General features: G+C 39.6%; 1 pseudogene; it reads right to left on the bottom strand.

Annotated features, from left to right (window-relative positions):
• Positions 1-5,955: 5,955 nt before the first annotated feature.
• Positions 5,956-8,002, bottom strand: LOC101709669 (cytochrome b-c1 complex subunit 1, mitochondrial-like; annotated as a pseudogene).
• Positions 8,003-8,521: the final 519 nt, after the last annotated feature.

Genomic DNA, 8,521 nt, shown 5'->3' with positions numbered 1-8,521 from the left:
AGATATCTTAGCATAACATTCAAAGGCTCTTTGATCTGGTGTCTGTCTGTTAACCTAATCTTCCTTTCTCCAGACCATCTGAGTTAAATCTTAGATGCTGTTTTTATACTAGCCATGTAACTCTTCGCAAGTTATTTATTGTCTCTCTGTATTTCAGTGTCCTCTTGTTACAAAATAAGGCCACAATTGTACCAAAACACAGGCTTGTAAATGTTGGCTATGTTGATATATTCAAAGTGCTGATAGCAGTATTTTATATACCATTAGCCTTGGAGCAATGTTCCCTGTTACTATTTACTACTGCTGTTGTTGTTACAATTGTTCCTGTTGTTATTTTATCACTCTTCCATATGGACATTGACAGTCAAGCTATGTGAGGTGTTCTTTTCCATGTCCCTCTTGACAGTCATGTAAATAACACTCATTCTGCATACCTTTTGCTCTAAATAGCTGGGCGGGCCTGAGTTCATTTTTAGCTCTGACCTTATGGGACATATATTCAAGTGAAGATGTGCAAATAAATAGGAAGTGCATATATACTTTGTGTCTAGTGGTAATAAGTGCTATGGAGAAAAATAAGGGTGTTTTGAAAGAACCCACCTGTGGAAATGGCTTCTTAGCCCTTATAATGTTGTATGTTTTAGTTTTTTTCAGATTATTTTCTTTATTAGCACATGTTTGTAGTACACAATGTACATTGCTTGTGGTGAGTTGGTACATGTACATTATACATCTTAATTCTTTTTTCATCCCTTTTCCCACCATCCCTCCCTCCCCCATCCATTTCTTGATCCTTTTTCATTTTTTGTATGTGCTTGCCATGAATGATGTTTACATTCCTTGTGGGAGTTGGTACATGGACATAACAAATCTTATTTCCTTTTTTCATCCCATCCTTTCCTTCTCACCCCCTCCCCCATCTCTGGATCCCACTGAGAAAGGTCTATCTCCCTACTTTCTATTATGTTAAGTGAAATAAATAAAGACACACAAGATTAAATATCACATGGTTTCTCTTATATGAGAACTCAAAATATAAATAAAGAGCAAAATATACTCATTATTTTAATGAATCATTTGTTCTGTAATTAGATTACGATTTGCCACCTTTTTTTACTTCCATATCTTTAGGGCTTGGAATTGTGTTGAGCTCATGAAAAAGAATGGGTGGTACTTAAAGATTTGTTAAATTTGTTCAGGAATCCCCACATGAAATAACATTTGAGTGCATATGTATAATTTTTACCTTTTTCATCTATATTTTATTTTAGAATACAAAACTCTGCAATTACATTATCATGATATGTTTGTCCTTATTGCAGAGATAGTAGAATTTGCCTATTTTATGTATGTACCTTATACTGAAAAGACTGACTTACAAATATGTTTTACAGAACTGTCACTTGGAGCACAAGTGCATGAATTTCCCCTTCTTGTCCCAATGAGGGTTTCCAGGGAGCTCTCTGCCACCACTAAGATACCTTAATCTTCTCTCTCACATTAACAGTTTTTTAAAACCTCATTCTAAACAATAAAATTGTCACAGCTCTTTTCCAGCTCACAGGGACCCACCAAAGTGCAATCTATTCTTGCTGCCCTAGGGTGCTCGCCAGTCTGAGCTTTCTAGGGAAACATGCTACACATGGTCAAAGTGTTGTTCACATATCCAGTTAGATACAGTAAGTCTCCGACTTATGAACATTCCAGTCTCGAACTTTCACATATAAAAATGCGCCTTTTATTATGAACATTTTGTAGGTGCAAACAAATCACAGAAGCAGCTCTTAGATCTGCAGGACATTGTCACAGCTGTGCTGCTGTGTGCTTACTGTACAGTGCAATAGTGTACAGCAGTACAGTACAGTTGGGAACTTACTGTATTTTGTGTGTTTGGTTTTTTATGTTTGAAATCATATATTTGTGTCAGAAGTGTATAAGACTTAGGAACAAGTCTGACTTATGAATGTTCTCCTGGAATGGAGCTCATCCATACGTCAGGAACTTATTGTATATTTTATAGAGAATTGGCTTTTCAAACCATTCTGGGCATATAGCCACCATTGACAATGAGGTTTTTGTAAAGTAATCTAGTCCAGCTGCCAACAAGCCATTTTACAAAAAGGCATTTGGAATTCTGCCCATTCATAAATTAGAGACTGTCTTTACTATTGCACCAGACTTACTTCAAAACTCCCTTCTTTGTTCCGTTCTCTTTCAATTCAATAAAATTTGTCTTCAGAGATGATCACAGTGCCAGGAACGAAAAGACACTTAATAAGTGTTAAATGAATAAGATAATAAATTCTGTAACCCATTTAAAATTGGAATTAAACAACAGATCACTTTTGATTTTTTAATGTTATAATAGACAAGATACTTTGGGATACTTTGAATAAGATATTGGGGTACAAATTATAGCAATTTTTTCAAACTAATTTAGTAATTCTCTTCAAAGAGATGAATTTGTGAAAAGGCTTAAGTAACTATGGAGGGGGACATGGCCATTTGTTAGGGACTGAAGTGTCACTAAGACTCCTTCTTTCAGTCCCTCATCTCCATTCCTCTGTGTGTATGTAGACATCATTCTCTCACACCAGTATGCTCCACTTTGCAAGGACTGTGGCCATCAGAAGCCCTTGTGCCACAAATAGGACTAGCTGTTCTCTCTTGTGTTTCTAGGAAAGGAATCTAATTCACTCAGTGTGGGTCATGTGAGCTTCTAATGATCAATCATACTAATTTCTCCCAAACATATCTAATTTTTGCTCCTCTTCTAACTTCTAAACCTTCATTTTCCATTCCCTACCTGGCAAATAAATGCATAAAAACTGACAGATTAAAAACGGTATGTTTAAATCCATACTTGCTTCTCTTCCTATATGATTTCTGTCTTCTGCTTTCATTGTTTATTTAAAAATACAATAATATGGGCCAGGGATTTAGCTCAGTGGTTCTGGTGCCTCCCTTGAAAGCGCAAGGTCCCAAGTTCAATCCCTGGTACCAAAAAAATAAAATAAAATAATAATAATAATAAATTTGATAGTCTTCCATACACTTGTACCTTAAACCTAACCTTTCTCCCACATTCAGATAAGCATTAAGTCACTGGGTTTTTCTTCTACCAGAACTTTCTGCATCTCTTTGCTCATTTTTCTTCTTATTCCTGGCAACCTAATTCAAATATACTTTACCCTCTTCCTAGACTAATGGCATAGCCTTGTATTGGGACGTTATACTCCCATTCTTCCTTCTGATCTGGACTTTCACATTGCTACAAAATACCACTTCACAATAAAACTTAGCATCCGATCTTTTCCTCATTCAGGAACTCTCAATAGCCCCTAATGGCAACTGGATGTAATACAATCTCATCACCTTGACATTTAGCATCCAATATTTGAATATGAATGTATCAGTCTTAGGGAAGCTGAAATCCTCCAATCATTTATAATCTTTTCTCCTGTACAGCTTACTCAATGAAAATTACTATCTCAGCTCCCCAAACCAGATTTTCATTCTACTTGGGAAAACCCTGTCCATCTTTTTAGTTTTATATCAAACATCATATTATTTGTGAAACTTTGTTACATCTATCTGATTATGAATTTTCCTTTCTAATGATTCTTATAATTTTCATTCATTTTCTTCATCTGTACTGTACCTAATGGCACTTAGCACTAGGATAGCTTTATTTTTACCCCTTTAAATGGCAAAATGGTCTACTTGAAAACAGAGTGTGGGGCTTATCTTCATAACATTTACTAAGATGATTACATCTTGCACAAAATTTTTCTATTAGTGATATTATTAAGTAAACTAAAGGACCTAAAAGAATTCTCTACAGAGTTTCATAAGATATTGTTTATGCTTGTTATGCTGAATTCCAACTTATATGAAGGTATAAAAATTTACAGAAAAACACAGTAGTCCTGTATATTAACTGTGGGAAACATTACCAAAATCAAGGCAGAGTTTTGATCTACTGCATTATTAATGGAAAAATAATTAGCAATACCTTTTTAAATACTCCATCCCACACACCTTTTTCTGAACTAGATCAAGTCAAAGTTCCAAAAAAGATTAGGAAATACTGACCCATGCCTGTCTGCCTATTTCAAGATTCACAGACTTAAATAGGTCACTGAAGAGAGTCATAATCCCCAGAAGTATGAAACTATTTGTCAACCAAATCAGCTCTAAAAATTGTCCTTTTGCAGGCTCTTGGCATTTTCTCTCTCTAGTTTTCATTCCAAGATCCCCAACATGAAAAGGGGAGAAAGCATGGGACAACTTAGAGGATGTGGTATTAAGACATGCTTGACTAACCAAAACCATTATGATATTAATTTCATCCATCAAATTAGTAAATATTTTAAAGCTATTATTCAAATTGATGTGCGAATAGCAAAGGGGGTATCCCATGAACTGAAAATAGAAAGTAAGCTAGTATAACCTCCCTAGCAAGAAATTTGCAATGTGAATCAAGAGATGTGTAAAATATAGGTAGAAGATATACTCTTCTACCTAGTAATTTGTTTTCTACAAAATGTTCCTAAGAAATAGACACATGGATGAAGATTTAAAATCAATCTCTCTCTCTCTCTCTCTCTCTCTCTCTCTCTCTGAAAACATACAGAGGAAGTAAAGAGCATGAGCTTAGAGAATGTGCAAATCTGGGATGTACTAGAAATAAGAAGAGCCAGGGAGAGAGTTGGGCATGCATAGAATTTCAGGTAATACAATGCACTGGAAGTCAATGGAAGAAGAAAGGTTTAGGAAATCATGGTACTCAAAAGTTAAATAGTATAATAAGGCAAAATAAAAGAAAAATTCAATTCACATGATTTAAATTTATTTATTAAATGTTATAGTTTAGATCTAAAATACTCCCAGAAGTCTCATGTGTTCAGAGGTGGGGCTTTTGGAAGGTGACTGGATTACTGGGGGCGGCGGGAGGCTATACTCATCAGTGGATTAATCCCTGGACAAGTTCACAGCTACATGTGCTGTTAGGAGGAAGGGCCTGGTCAGAAGAGGTGAGTCCTAGTCAGAAAAGGTAGGTAACTAGGGGCATGACCTAGTATATATTATTGTCTTTAGATCTTCCTCTTTTTGTTTCTTGACAACGATGGGTTTAGCAGATTTTCCTTGCCATGCCCTTTTACCATGCCCTTTCTGCCTTGGAACCAGCCAAGTGGGTTAGATTAAATACACTAAAACAGTGAACTAAAATAAACTCTCCTTTTTTAAAGTTGCAGGTGTTCAGTATTTTGTCCCAGTAATGAAAAAGTGACTAATACATTAAATAAAATACATTTATTTTAAAAATAAAATAATGACTATAAATTTAGTTGTGAAGCAGTTGGAAGATCTGAGAACAGTTTCATTGAGGGCAGGAAGCACAAACAAGAGGCTATATTATAAATTGGTAAGTAATAAAGAGTAATGCATATCAGACGTAAAACTACTACCAACTGTAAAAGTACTTCCAACTAATTGACAGAGAAGAATTCAGCCAAACACCATTTATGGAGTATCTACTTTGGGGATAGGGATGGGAAGCAGTGAGGAACACACAGGAATAACACCCAGTTCTTTCCCTGAGCTGTCCTCAATCTAGTAAGTCTCTTGAGACTGGCTTCACTGGGGATTTCATATTTTCAATGGATTCCTTTCCATCACTATTTTAAGTTCCTCCATTTCCATCACAGTGTGGAATACAATTCTGAATTCCCGTACTTGGGTAACTTTCCAGTTGTCTTCTTACTTATTGCTGTTTATATTTGCCTACTTTGAATCTCAGCTATTTTATTAACTGCTCTTGTTTGTGCAAAGCAAAAGGAAAGGTTCTATTTTTGTTTTTGTTTTTGTCAATCCTGAATTGCTATTATACTATAAATTAACAAACACAAACTATTCATCTATGGGTTTTCTTTATATTTTTTTACTTACTTTTTCTCAACAGAATACTTTATTGGTGGTACTCTGCTGCAGTCAGAGGAGCCAGAGTGGTATATTTGTGTTGGGGGCCGGGAGCTTCAGCTTCACCCTCTTGCCTGAATGAGCTTCCTGCCTAAAAGTGCAGCTATGGATCCATCTATAGTCTGCAAGCTGTTCAATGGGGTCAAACTCGGCCACTGCCAGACACTGGTCATAGAAGTATTTGGAGCAGACCTCATGCACCACATGGGCACCCACCTCCACAATCCAGCTGTCCCATTCGGCCAGGGGAATGCGGCAGCCATAGGTCAGGAGGTTTCATCCAGTGTCCTCACACACAGGAGTGGGGCCGTCCAGATGAGACACCAGAGCATTTCTGAGGATGTTTTTGTACCGGGTCACCTCTCCATGGCACTGGTGCACAGGTGCATCCACTGGCCTTGCAGGAAGAACATCATGCCATCAATGCTCATGGGGTCCCAGACAAAGTGTGCCCCCAGCAAACTAGTTCCTGTGTAGCAGATGTTGAAGGTCTGAAAACTCTGGCACACCTTCTTGCTGCTGCTACTGAAGCTAGTAGGCTGGACAGGTGCATGCCACCACCTTAAGTGCAGTCATAATGGCCAAAGATGGCATTGGCCACTTGGAGAGCTACGTTGTCTGGGTTGGCCCAGCCAGGTCCTTCTACTGCAATGGCCACATGGGACAAAGGCAGCGCATCATCTCAGTGGCAGATCTCACTCCCAGTGAAGCTGCATGGAGTTAGAGCAGGCACAGTGTCCTCTGGGTATGTCAAAGAGACACTGCTGAAGTGCTTCTTGGCAAGGTCTAGGAGGTGCCGGTGCTCCACCCCATCAGCTGTTGCCAGCACCATGCATGGGTCTTTGTAATGCCTGCTGAGGTATTCCATCAAGTCTACTGGAGACAGCTTCCTGACATTCTAACTGGGCCCCTCCACAGCCTGGGTAAGAGGTGTGCCCTGGAATGCTGTGGCATGCAGGTAGTCAAAGTCCACATCTTGCATAGAGGCATTGTTTTCCTGCATCTCCTGCAGGATCACATCTCGTTTCTTTCCAATCTGTGTCATCCAGGCTGCAATTCTGCACCATGTCAGCCAGAAGTTCCATAACTTTTGGCAGGTCTTTGGACAGTGCCTTCATATAGTAGGCTGTGTTCCTGAGTACTATAGGCATTAAGATGGGCCCCCATGTTCTCTACCTACTTCTCAAGGCTATTACCAGGCTGATTCTTTGTTCCCTTGAAAGCCAAATGCTCCACGATGTAGCCTGCCTCACTGTTTTTCTCAGTCTCATAACGTCTACTGAGCTGGAAAAACAATTTCTGAGCAAAAAGTTTTTCCTGTGGCTAGCTGACCTAACTGACAAAGAACTGCTCTCAGCTCATAACCCCTCCCACAGCCAAGACAGGTTTGAGGCTTGCCTGGGCCTGTCCTCCTTCATTGTCTTTTGTTCTCAATAAGTGTCTGTATCTCAAGATGATGTAATCCCTACTTTCCCGCATATGCAAAGGAGATAAACTCCTGGGTACTTTTCTATCCAATCATGTAAACTAAATGTAACTTCCTCAACCAGTAAACTCATGCTAAGTGCCTTGCTGTATCCCTGCGCCTCTTTCCTTGATCTATATAAACCCAGTTCACTGCCAGTTCTGGACTGATGGTTTTGTGGAGAAATCCCCGACCAGTCCACTGGCGTAAAAGTCCACTTGCCTCCAACCTCTGGGTGCGTTCTCGATTCTTCCTAGCCTGATCTTCCTATACCACTAAGAGCTGCCATACTGTGGACTGTAAGTTTGCCACCACGACACTACCAGCATCAATCCACACTCCACTGCGTAGGTGGGCTGGGTGGACCCAGTGCTCCAGCCCATGCACAGCCCATTGTCCAGCACACTGACCTGTGTCTCTGGCATGGCCTGCACAGCCTGTACGAAGGTCGCAGTGCCCCGCAAGGAAGGCGAGCAGGCCCGGCGAGCGGCCGGTGAGCAGCAGCCCTTGTGTCCCAACTCTGCCAGCAGCGGGACAGACTGCAGACGCCGCCATGTTCTGGCTTCCATCAACACAAAGCTGCACCCCGCATGTGTCTATGGGTTTTCTTAAAAAAGAAGCCAATTAATCTCTCTGACCTGTGTTATTTACACAGTGATAGAAAATGAATTTAATGACTGTAAATTTATGTGCATATAACTCCATATGACAAAGTCTGGCAGGAGGTTTTGTTGCTTTACCAAAAGGCAGCGATGACGTCACAAGGGTACGGTCAGGCTCTCCCCCTAGCACTTTTCTGATCAGCTGTGAGTGTTTCAGAGATGAGAGGGTGACCATTGGTCCTTGATACATAAATTATAGCTCCTGACTGAACCAGCCTTTGATAAAAGGGATTGTAAGATTATTTACCTCAGAGGAGTAAAAGTCATCCAAAGTTAAAAGCAAACTCTGTGATTTCCCAGGTCATACATTCTAAGGGTCGTGAAGCTAATTGTGATTAGCGGACTGTGTTGTGGGGAAAAGATAATGCAGTATAATTTGGAATCTTTGAACCACTGTGGTTGTGCTTCACTA

Source organism: Heterocephalus glaber, unplaced genomic scaffold (assembly GCF_053883595.1).
Source record: "Heterocephalus glaber isolate CG9 unplaced genomic scaffold, H.glaber_assembly_v1.0 deba00001481, whole genome shotgun sequence".
Taxonomy (NCBI): Eukaryota; Metazoa; Chordata; class Mammalia; order Rodentia; family Bathyergidae; genus Heterocephalus; species Heterocephalus glaber.
The sequence above is the reverse complement of the archived record's forward strand: the minus strand, read 5'-3'. Positions and strand labels throughout refer to the sequence as shown.